We start from the raw sequence: 12,379 nt of genomic DNA on the forward strand, positions 1-12,379 counted from the left end.
TTGCTACACTGGCAGGACATCATTCTTGAAGAGTAACAAAGAAAACTTTCCAACATGTTCCTCCTGAAATTGTGTTTTACTTTTAAATGAATCCCAAATGGCTCCCTTCAAAATAGATATCCAGATTCCAGATGCCTACAGGTATTTTTGGTCATTTTATCTCTAATCAAGAAAATAAGATGAATCTCTCAAATTGTGTAAGGATAATTTTGGAATATATTTAACTGAGGATTTAGACTGTATTTTATTTTTCATTCCAAAGAAAGCAGAATCTTCAGTAAAAGAATAAAAATAAGTTACAAGTATCTGACCACTTTCAGATTAAATCCCATCTCCCTATCTATAGGCAGCAGACTGCCGTTGAAGAGTTGCTTGAGTGCAACAGTGTAGCAAGAGACATCAGATAGAAACCCTTCACTGACAAAATGAGAAAAGCATTTCAGGGAAGAAATAAATAATTAAATAAAGAATACACAGGGGGAGAGTTCAAAAAGACAGAGGGAAAAGTGTGCAACCCAAAGCAGAATAATCATCTGAAGGGTCAGCAAGGTCATAATAATCTATTTTAAAATAGCCCGCAGACAGTGCATAAAAGCTGCTATAAACATTCAAAACAAACTAAAAGGCATATTTCACAAAAAGCGGTTGAGATTGAAAGCACAGACTCTGGAGTTCCTTCTACTACTATGACTTTCTATTGTCCAACTTTCAACTTTTTCTCAGATGTCATTCCCATAATAATCTGGTGCCCAAAGCCTTGAGAACTGGAGTAAAAGTAAAATACTTCCACTTTTGTTCACCTGATAACATCATATTACCACTAATGTTTTAATACAGAACATCCTCTTCAGTCTTACAGTGAACCTGCGGTGTTTGAATTGCTTAATATGATTACTTGATCCATGATAACATAAATAGTTCAGTAATTTCTAATTTTGATTCACTCTAAAAAAATCCCTTTGGCTAGCTTTTGGCATTTTGCAATGGAGATTTTTTTTTTTTCTGGTTTTTCACTTTTCAAAGTGTTTAAACTTATCTGTAATAAGTTACATCAGTACTTGGTAGACCTCCCTTACACACACTAAAAGAAATAAAAGAACTGGCTAGCTCATCATAACTCAGAGAGGTTAAGAAAGCAGTCAAAAGAAAATAAATATCAAAGTAATTTGAACACTAAATAAAATAAAATATGTTACAAATAAGAAACTGGGCATCTGAACTTTTATGTAAAATTTGGGGAAAAACTTTTCTGCTGATAAATTATTAATTGTCCTGGGTTCAGCCGTAGCAGGCATTTTTCTCCTTCTTAGCAGCTGGTGCAGTGCTGTGGTTTTGACTTTTGGTCTGGGAACAGCGCTGATAACACCGATGTTCTTAGTTGTTACTAGGTCATGTTTACTCTGACCAAGGACTTTGTGAGCCTCATGCTCTGCCAGGGAGGAGGGGAAGCCAGGAGGAAGCAGAGACAGGACACCTGACCCAAACTGACCAAAGAGGTATTCCATACCACAGCACGTCATGCCCAGGATGTAGAACTGGGCGCAGTTACCCAGAAGGGCTAGATCACTGCTCAGTCAGGCTAGGTATCAGTGGGTGGTGAGCGGTTGTATTCTCTTCCCTTGTTATTTCCCTCATCATTACTATTATTGGTGGTAGCAGTAGTGATTTGTGTTATACCTTAGTTACTGGACCGTTCTTATCTCAACCCATGGGAGCTACATTCTTTTTGATTCTGCTCCCCATCCCTCCCCTATCCCCATCCCCATCCCACCCTGTGTGGTTTTGATTTACAGCTGAGATTAAAACACTACAATTACATATAAAACTTTGGTCTAAACAAGGGACAAGAACATAATTAATTAAAATAGTAAAACCATGGGATAAAGTCCCAGACAACTTTCTTGGAAACAGAGTTAAATTAGTAAATCACGTAGTATTTATATTGATAAGAAAAAGTGTTTTGCATACTGGTTTTATTGAACAGCATGAAAATGTATAAGATCACTAGACAATAAGGAAAAAAGGTTAACCTAATGAGCCTATTATATATGTAAATTAATGTAATAGATGACCAGATATAGTTTTAACTTTGATCCTGTATTTCTGCATAATAGTGACCTTTATGATTAAAGAGGACTCCTTATTTAATTCGAGTTCACTGCATGCTTAAGTGTTTTGCTGGAGCAGGTCTAAGTTTCTTAGCACTTTGATGGCCAAAAAGGAAAATGTTGGCTTCTTTAAAAACAGTGGAAGTTCTCACTCTGACTTCAATCATAGCAGGATTTCTTGACTATTTTTAAGTAATTCTATGAAGAAAGATTGATGAGTTGATCTGTAGTAAAAAATACATGCTGTAAGGAATCACTTTTGAGGAAACCTCTGTGCAGTTTATATAAGGCTTAAGGAATGTAATTCAGAAACTATTACCAAGGTTGGTTCCAGGAAACAACTTTGTAAATCTAAAGGCACAATGTGTAAGGTATTAGCTTGCAGCTTCCAGATTTCAAGTTGTGTTTGCCAAGACTGGGAGTCAGATCAAAACCTTGATCAAAACCATATTTGAAGGCTTCTTTCTGTATAATGGCTTTATTGGGCAGTTTCTTTCAGGAAAAAGCAAAAAAAACAGACACTCTTGTAGGGTGTACAGCAACTAAACTCACCTGTCTTTTCAAATAAAGTATTTAGTAAGTACAATGTAAGTAAGACAGATATGCATATAGGTTTATTATTTTTTAAATATTATTTTAATTGTGCAGTCTATTTCTAGCTTTAAGATTACATGTTACATTTATTGCAAGTTATTGTCTTTACCTCCAGCTACTTGTCCTTGAAAAGGATGTGGCAAATATGTTGAATAATGAGTCCTTGATAGGGCAAATCTAGTCAGGAGGGGGTATTGTAACTAATTTATTTTAAAAGAAATGCAGGAATCCACCCAATCCGACTCTAAGCCATAACTGCCTGCTGCCTAGATGCCAGGTTTTAGACCAGACACTCAGGTCCTCAGACCAGACACTCAGGTCCAGTTACAGGCCTCTTAAAGTCAATAACCTGCAAACGTGTAAACAATGAAATCATTTAAATATTTGTTTCAGCAGCTAGGAAAGTCAAGCAAACAATTTAACCACAGCTTGGTGGTCTGGCAAGGAGATAACTATGCATTAAATATCTGCTTCACGTCTCAATCTCTGTTTTCAAACTTCTATGACATACACTAAGTTTAAAACACACAACATGTAGGGTTATGGTAATTTACAAGGGACATGTTTGTTGAGGACAAACAACTCATATATTTTCTTGATTATTTCCTGTGTACAGCCACAAGATTTTTCTTGTGGATCCCTCAAAAAAGATCTCTTCCTTTAAAATGCCTGCTGAAATAATGCCCTGACAGGTTCTCAGTTCTTTTTTCTCTTGACAGTACTTTGTTTAACTACTTGATTTTGATTTCCCTGACAGCAAAACACTATTTTGTCTCTGAATAATGCAGTGCAACCTGTACAAATTTTTTTTATTTATGCTGGCTTACACTCTGCTATCCATAAGTATTTTAGAAGTTGAAGTGGGTGGATTACAGCCCACCTACTCACCTACTCTTTTTTTTATTATTATTATTTTTCAGGCATGCACACATTTAAAATTGCAGGAATGACTGTTGAGTGAGGCTTGAAAACCTCCCCAGATCTCTATCACCTATTCAGAAAGACGGGAAAAATCAGAAGTGAGCTTATCTGTGTAACCATGACAACAAGTACTTGTGTATAATGCTTATCTATATAGTATAGTTTCTGATTCCTTCAAGGGTTCATGCAGTCATAGGCTGAATTCTTTGGTAAGCTATCTGAGCTGTGTCAAATGGTTTAGATGAATCAGGTAAGTATTGCTGGGCATTGTGAATACTGTTTACACTAAAGAATGAATGAGAAAATGGTCTGAATGGTTGAAGAGAGACAGGGTTGTGTCTGGAAGGTGGGAGAAAGAAAAAAAACAGGTGTCAGTAATTTTCGCATGATTAACATTTGATGGATTGATTTGTAGTTGTTAAAAGAGATTTTCTGTTGCTATTCCACATCAAGTTAGTGCCTAGCTGGTAATATATATGGATTTGGGGGGAGCAGAGATTTTGTAGACATAGTGTATGGTGAGCAGCATTATTCCAGCTGAGTGTAAAAGGCTAGTTGATCAATAATTAAAGAAACATATTGAATTGAGGTTAGCTTTCAGTTATTAGAGGATTTATGAATTCTCAGTTCTGTGAGTTCCTACCTTAAAAAAAAAAAATATTATTTTATATAAAACCAGGATAAATTCTGATAAGATTTTTAAAGTAATTAATAAAATCAACAACAAGGATTGCAAACTCAAAGGTTATTTTGTCTTCAGTATTATTTTTTTTTTTCAGAGAAAATGTTATGCTCTTTTTACATAGAGATATTTATTCTCAATCAAGTATTTATCTTATAATCTACCATAGGATAATGTTACTAATATCCTCATAGCTCTGTGTGGCACTTGAGGAGACAATCTCCAAAATTTTGTCTGCTTCAAATTTCAAGTGGTGGGATTTTACAGTGAGAACTCTGCCCTCACTTCTATACAGATGTCAAAGAATTCAATACAATGTAAAAGAAGACTTTTCAGTATAACATTGTTAGATTTTTTATTCTTCTTTCCCCTTTCTTCTTTTTTCTTCAAAAAAGTTTAGCCCAATTAACTTATAGCTCCTGCAGAATTCCCCTTTGGCAAGAGCCATGAGTAGTAAGATTTTACCTTGCAGGATTTAAGAAAAATAAATAGGTCAAAAATCAGGCTAATGATTAAAAAGCTAATTATAACTTTGACAAAAGAACATGTGCTACACTACCTGATAGCAGAGGAATTCTCATGGCTGTAGGTTTAAAAAAAAAAAAGAACTCAGAAAGGCAAATAAAGGAATTAGATTTTTAAACTGCTTTAAGCAAAATAAGATAAATATTGACAAGAACTGTGTAACATCTAAAGGTTAAAGGAAGCATAACAAAATAAAAACCTTCTGCATTCTTTCCTTTGTCTCACAGAAGCAGAATAGATATCTAAAATTAAAATTATGTAATTACTATAGAACAATTTTTTTTATACTTTAGATATGAAAAAATGTATTCTTTTGTATTAATGTATAAAGCATTGGTAGGTTTGAATTCACTATTTACTGAAGACCACACAAAACTAATTTAACACCATTCAGGTTTTCACGAAAATAAGTTTGCTAGGCCACCGAAATGTCTTCAGAAAGGACAAATTTACACCGTAACACTTGAAGCACCTATCCAACTGTTTGGGGATATTTTTTCCAGAAAATGCAACAATTAAGGAAGAAAAATCTATTCACTTATACATTATCCCATGGGTAACTTTGATAATATATCACTCGCTAGGCCAAGTAATTTCTGAGCTTGAGTGAGAGGATGAATAACAACTTCCTTTGCCCTCTAGAGATTCCTAATTTGATTCCGTATGTGGGTATAAGGAAAGACAACTATGTGGCAGAAATTGAATTGGCAGAATTGTTTTCCCCCTTTTTCCTCCTTCTGTATCTGAAGGTATGTAATTCACTGTTCTGAATGCAAGTCATCAAGACAAGTATAACCTCATTTTATCCAGTTCTTACTCTTCAATAGTCAGCCCACAACCTACTCAGTCAAACATGCCTGTTCAAGTAATGATACTGTAGTGTCCTACTCCTCTTATTGAGCTTAAGAAGATATTAACACTGAACTTGCCTTTAGGAAACAGACAAAACTTTTCTAAATGTTACAGTAGCTTGTAAAAAAATGAGTACTGGCAGAAATGTCAAAAGAAAACTTGATGCAAATTGAATGACTTACTGTTACCATGTAGACTGCATTCATCTCAGATACAGTAAAGAGAAACAAGACATATGATCTTAGCAGGTCAGAACTTAGTGAACAGACAATGAGAAAATGGTCCATTCTATCAATCTATCTTCTCAGGGCCAAAACAAGTGAAATGTTTCCTGGACAATATCATGGAGAAAGTTAATTTAGTCTTTTACTTTTTTTGCAAAGGCTGCCCTATATTGGTAATCTTTGGCCAGTAGGATGTATAGAGCAACAGAATGCTTTTCACCTTTGCCGCCAAATCAGCAAGGTTCCCCTGTCACTTTATCGCCTTGTCTGTGACTCCCTTCTGCATTTATTTTCCTTGTTATGTCACTTTTACTTGTCTTCTAAACTATTGCCATATGTGAGCAGATAGGTTGTCTACCTGTGCAATACTTGAGAATGACCAGTTGAAGAAGGACCAACCTGACCATCCAGAAATCACACTAGGCAAAAGAAGAGAATTAGGGGAATAGATGTGAGACACAGCTTGCCAGGTCTAAGTATCTGCCTGTGACTGATAAGCCATCTTAAATTCTGAGATCATCAACAAGAAGATTTTTTTTTCTCACAGTTTGTTGCCCTGCTTACACTTCTCTGTGTTGTCAAAATCAGAAAAGTAACTGCTGTGCTCAGACACTGGTTCAGAGCTAAAATAAATCCTTTTTCCTGTTCATATGGCATGCTTAGCAAAGCTAAGAACTTTATCAAGTAACGCCTCTATGGCCAACAGGCTTTGAGCTTTTGACACTGTCCCACACGACATCCTTGTCTCTAAATTGGAGCAACATCAATTTGATGGATGGACCACTAGGTGGATAAAGAACTGGCTGGATGGCCACACACAAAGAGCTGTGGTCAATGGCTCAATGTCCAGCTGGAGACCAGTAACGAGTGGTGTCCCTCAGGGATCGGTGTTGGGACCGGTCTTGTTCAACATCTTTGTCACTGACATGGACAGTGGGATTGAGTGCGCCATCAGCAAGTTTGCCAATGACACCAAGCTGTGTGTTTCAGTTGATACCCTGGAGGGAAGGAATGCCATCCAGAGGGACCTTGACATGCTTGTGAGGTGGGCTGATGCCAACCTCATGAAGTTTAACCATGACAAGTGCAAGGTCCTACACCTGGGTTGAAGCAATCCCAGGCACAGCTACAGGTTGGGCAGAGAAGAGATTCAGAGCAGCCCTGCAGAGAAGGACTTGGGGGCGTTGGTTGATGAGGAAATGAACGTGAGCCGGCTTCAGTGTGCACTTGCAGCCCAGGAAAGCCAACTGTATTCTGGGCTGCATCAAAAGGAGCATGACCAGCAGGTCGAAGGAGGTGATCCTGCCCCTCTACTCTGCTCTTGTGAGACCTCACCTGGAGTATTGTGTGCAGTTCTGGTGTCCTCAACAGAAAAAGGACATGGAACTGCTGGAACAAGTCCAGAGGAGGGCCACAAGGATGATCAGGGGACTGGAGCACCTCCTGTATGAAGACAGGCTGAGGAAGCTGGTGCTGTTCAGCCTGGAGAAGGGAAGGCTGAGTGGAGACCTCCTAGCAGCCTTCCAGTATCTGAAGGGGGCCTATAGGGATGCTGGGGAGGGACTCTTCATTAGGGACTGTAGTGACAGGACAAGGGATAACGGGTTAAAACTTAAACAGGGGAAGTTTAGGTTGGATATAAGAAGGAAATTCTTTCCTGTTAGGGTGGTGAGGCACTGGAATGGGTTGCCCAGGGAGGTTGTGAATGCTCCATCCCTGGCAGTGTTCAAGACCAGGTTGGACGAGGCCTTGGGTGATATGATTTAGCGTAAGGTGTCCCTGGCCATGTGAGGGGGGTTGGAACTAGATGATCTTAAGGTCCTTTCCAACCCTAACGATACTATGATTCTATGATTCTATGGTTATATGATTGTATTTGGTTTGCATAATCCTTCAATTTTCCCTTTTTTTTTTCAATTTTGGGTTTGAATTTTTTTTCTGTCTTCTACAGAAGTAAGAAGTGAGAGGCTTCAAATCAAAACCTTGAACCATCTTTAACTGACCAATATTATGTAGTGAAAAGGTTGTGGTAATACTTTTGACTTTGCTGGGTCCATTCAGTTCTCCTGAATTAGGAAAGAATCATCTTGCCAACATTACCAAGTTCAAGATTTTCACAGCATACTCAGGAGACAATACTGCAGTCTTGGTTTGAGGGAAATTTATGGATTTATAATTTATGAATATTCCAACTCCCATTTTTATCAGGGCAAGATTTGGCATTTTGAGTTCTAATCAGATGAGGCCAAACATAATTCTATACAGATAGCTCTACAGGTTAAATAGGACTGTGACTTTGGTTTTAATGCAAATGCTGAAATGTAGCAGGGGTGCTATATATGTATTTGTTTTTAAAACATAAGTTCACTCACCTGCAGCTATTTCTTATCTTTTTTAGCCTGTAGCCTTAATGTCTTACTCAGATACTTTCTTACTTTAAGTAAGATCATCCCATGTGGGATGAATTATGTATGTTTGGCAGCATAACCTAAGGGTGAGCTCAGAGCAGAGACCTCCAAACATCAACCTTTTGATTACTTTAGTATTTTCTTAACTTCTATACAGCTCTTTTCATGCCATTTTGATCAATATCCAGTCATAACTTGGGCTTACATACCCATCAGCTGTATTTTATTTGCCTACAATTTTTTTCTGTTTCATAGATCTGATGCTCTGTATTGAGTCATGCAGATGCTGTATTCAAGGAGTTAGTGAACAAGTTTTGTCTGTTCTATTAGGTCCTGTACTTAGGGCTTGAAAAGCCCATATGTTAACATGAGTGACCATGACAGTATAATCCCATATATATATATATAAAAATGTAAGGGAATGTGCTGGAATACCCTGGATATGTGTTGTTCCTAGATACAGTACATAGATGAGTGCAGATGGATATGCTCTGGTGAGCATTAAAAAGGAGATAAAATTTCTACCTCTGCAGACAAGATCTATATTTTTGTTTTCTATACTAGATATAAAAGTAACAGTGTAGAGGGAAGGGTGAACCTCTCCACATATCAGATCTGCACAGCACATTGCGGCTGTCCACTTGGGTTCCATCTAGTGCAGCACAAAAATCAGATTCCAGCACCTGCAAGGATGTAAGGTTTACTTTCTGTGTATATTTCTAATTCCTATTTCTATCTTATTATTAAAGAAATTTTACTATGCTATTTGCTGTCCATTTAAAAGCAGTCGTGGGGTTTCAGTTTACATTGTTTATGTGGTGTTATGAAATGAAACAGGGACAACAGCATTCAGTGGGTTGACCCTGGCTGGATGCCATATCCTGCTAAAGCTGCTCTGTTACTCTCCCTCTTCAACTGGACAGGGGAGAGAAAATATAATGAAAGGCTCATGGGTCAAGATAAGGACAGGGAGAGCTCATTTACCAATTGCTGTCACTGTCAAAGCAGCCTTGGCTTGGGGAAATTAATTTAATTTACTACCAATCAAATCAGAGTAGGAAAATGAGAGATAAAACCAAATCTTAAAACAAACACCTTCCCCACACCTTTCCAGGCTTGACCTGCTCTAGCCTGGGCTCCTTTCTATGGAGCCACAGAAGCCTGCTCCAGCACTGGCTTCCCACAGGGTCACAGCCTCCTTCAGGCATCCCCCTGTTCCGGTGTGAGGTCCTCCCCAGGCTGCAGGTGGAGATCTGCTCCACTGTGGACCTCCATGGGCTGCAGGGGGACAGCCTGCCCCACCACAGTCTGCACCATGGGCTGCAGGGGAACCTCTACTCTGGCGCTCTGGCACTCTTACCCCTCCTGCTTCGCTGACCTTGGTGTCTGCAGAGCTCAGGTATTCTCACTCTCTCTGGCTGCAATTGCTCCTGTGCAGTAACATTTCCCACTTCTTAAATGTATTATCCCAGGGGTGTTACCACCATCGCTAACGGATTCAGCCTTGGCCAGCAGTGGGTCTGTCTTGGAGCCAGTTGGCATTGGCTCTATTGGACACAGGGGAAGTTTCTGGCAGTTTCTCATAGAAGCCACCCCTCTAGTTCCCCTCACTACCAAAATCTGGCTATGCAAACCCAATACCAGACCACTCAAACCCCTCTTCTCTGATTTACTTCCTTCCATTTTTATGACTGTTTTTGACAGATAAGAGCATTCCATACAATGTTTGTGTCACCAGATCCTAAGAGATGACCTAGACATCTTTTCACTGGTAGATAGACTGGTGGGAAATTTAGAATGGCCACAGGTCCAGGCCACATAAACATAATCACTTTTACTTATGCAAAAGCAGATTTTTTCCCTATAAAATGCAGAGCTTTAATGTCTTATGCTCACTTATTTACATGTAGAGATATTGCAAACTTCAGCCTATCCATACTCTTCGTTCCAGGCAGAGGCACAAGGGTTCTTACCCTGAAAACAATAAGCTCTGTGTGAAATTCAAAGGGCTACATTGAAAATATACAAAAAAGGGAACAGAAAGTAAGAAAGATGATCCTGGCAATTCATTTCTCCTCCTCCTTCTTGGATCACTAATGCTTAATTTATCAGAATGATAAAATATCTATACAAGTGGTAAAGGTATTTCCTGAATTAACCCCATCTTTGCACAAAGGAGCAATCACACTGGCTTTGCCTTGACTTTCAGAACATATACACTTTCATAGATATTGACTTTTTTGTGATTTACCCCAAAACTGCACATATTCCACAGTTCAAGGGACCACTGACAATTCAGCTGCACTGATAAGGAGTGAATTGGTAATTAGTGACTTTGTGCTCCCTGGTTATGGAGGTGAGACTGGAAACTGAGTACCAGGACTATGGACACAGACTACTGGAATTTGCCATCTACATGTCCTACACAAGAGATCACATATTCCTTTTCGTTTTCCCGTGTTTTCTCTGTCCACCTGTAATTCCCCTAGCACAAAGCCCACTTTCCTAAATATTTTTCTTGAGGGGATGGAAAAAAAAGCAAGCCCAACAAAACAAGTACCAAAATCAAGCTCCAATATTCCATCTTGGTATAAATCTGTAAGGTAGCAACTATTAAATTTTTATAGCAGGCATGTTAGCATTTTTCTTTTACTGTTTTGACTTCTCGCTAGTATTGCAGTACTATTACAGTATATGTGCTTATGACCTTTTGTCCTGAACAACATTCATCAAAGCATGCTTAAACACAATTTCATAGGACTTAAAGTTAAGTGACTTCAGGCCTTGGGTCTGAAAGAGTCAATCTGTTATCAGTCATTGGCAAAAAGTTGTTCTGCATTTGACTTTTCTTCTTTTGCTGCTTTGATTTTCAAGCACTTACAGTGCTGCGGAACATTGTCTCTGTTTTCTTGTGAAGGCAAGTAACTAGATACTGACCTTTCTCATGTTAGTTCTGGTTGCTGGGTTAATCTGCTGTATAACTCTTCTTCCAAATTATAGCTGTTTTTAGCAAAGGCAGTGGCAAACCCTTCTGAATCAGGACTTAACTGGGATCTTTGATATGCAGTGGAAATAAAAATGTGTAGCATTGCTTTTATCAGGCTTCTGCTTCAAAAATTATTCTCCTAATTATTAACTATTCAAGGACTGTTAAAAATTCTCTAGAATAAATTGCACAGATTTAGATAATTTTAGATTTTAGATTTAGATTTTGACTTTAAAACAAACAAGCAAAATAACAAATAAATACGATTCTTCAGAAAACATAACTGTTATTACTATTTATTTCATAGTATTGAAATACATTCCTTTATAAGAAAAGGGATTATGGTTTCCTTTCTGAAAAATTTTTCTATATTGAATTTATCTTTTACTTTAAAAGTGCATTTACAGTGTTAATACAGAAACCAAATATTCAGTTGCATCAAAGAAAAAAATACTTTTAATTCTGTAATGGCATGTAACAGTGCCAATATTCCTTGTTTTATATTTGTTCCAATCAAAAAATGCTGCCACTGAATTTCTCATGGAAAAAAAAAGTCACGTTCCAGTGTGTGATACACACAAAGTACTTAACTGTCTATGACCACAGGTTTATATATATATACAATGAAGCTGGTTTTTGTTAACAGGAAAAACAAAATAAAATGCATTAGATGCATATGTTTCTACTGATACTGCTAAGTTGAGGTCTGTGGTTGTTTTTTGCCTGTAGACTTTATACGCTCTAACACCCAGTCATATCAAGCCTGACTTTATCATGCTCATTTGTAGGCAAATTCATGTTTATGATGGTTAAAATGGAAAGTAACTGCTGAGTATTTGCTGAGTATTTGGATCTGAGCCTCAGCTCAAGGAGAGCAGTGGGGAGCAAAACCCAGTTGCTTTAGGAGAGCGTAAATCTGTGTGCTGATGGTTGCAGTAGCACAGCTCTGCAAAACAATTGTAGCTCCACAAAACAATCACAATTACTTTTTTTAATTTATTTATTTTTAATCTGAAGCTTCATTTCTAGATACAGAGTCTAATCAACTAATTCAGGGCTTAACAAAATTGGCTTCAATC

General features: G+C 37.9%; 1 long non-coding RNA gene across 1 annotated transcript in view; it reads left to right on the forward strand.

Annotated features, from left to right (window-relative positions):
- The first annotated feature begins 9,468 nt into the window (after positions 1-9,468).
- LOC133280260 (uncharacterized) overlaps positions 9,469-12,379 on the forward strand; it is a 613,335-nt gene continuing 610,424 nt past the window's right edge. Inside the window, exon 1 of the long non-coding RNA XR_009747105.1 lies at positions 9,469-9,541. This is a non-coding gene — a long non-coding RNA (uncharacterized LOC133280260). The remainder of the gene's footprint in view (positions 9,542-12,379) is intronic.

The sequence above is a fragment of the Pezoporus flaviventris genome, unplaced genomic scaffold, assembly GCF_033815535.1.
Source record: "Pezoporus flaviventris isolate CSIRO_AGI_PZ_B2104156 unplaced genomic scaffold, CSIRO_AGI_Pfla_v1 ptg000002l, whole genome shotgun sequence".
Taxonomy (NCBI): domain Eukaryota; kingdom Metazoa; phylum Chordata; class Aves; order Psittaciformes; family Psittacidae; genus Pezoporus; species Pezoporus flaviventris.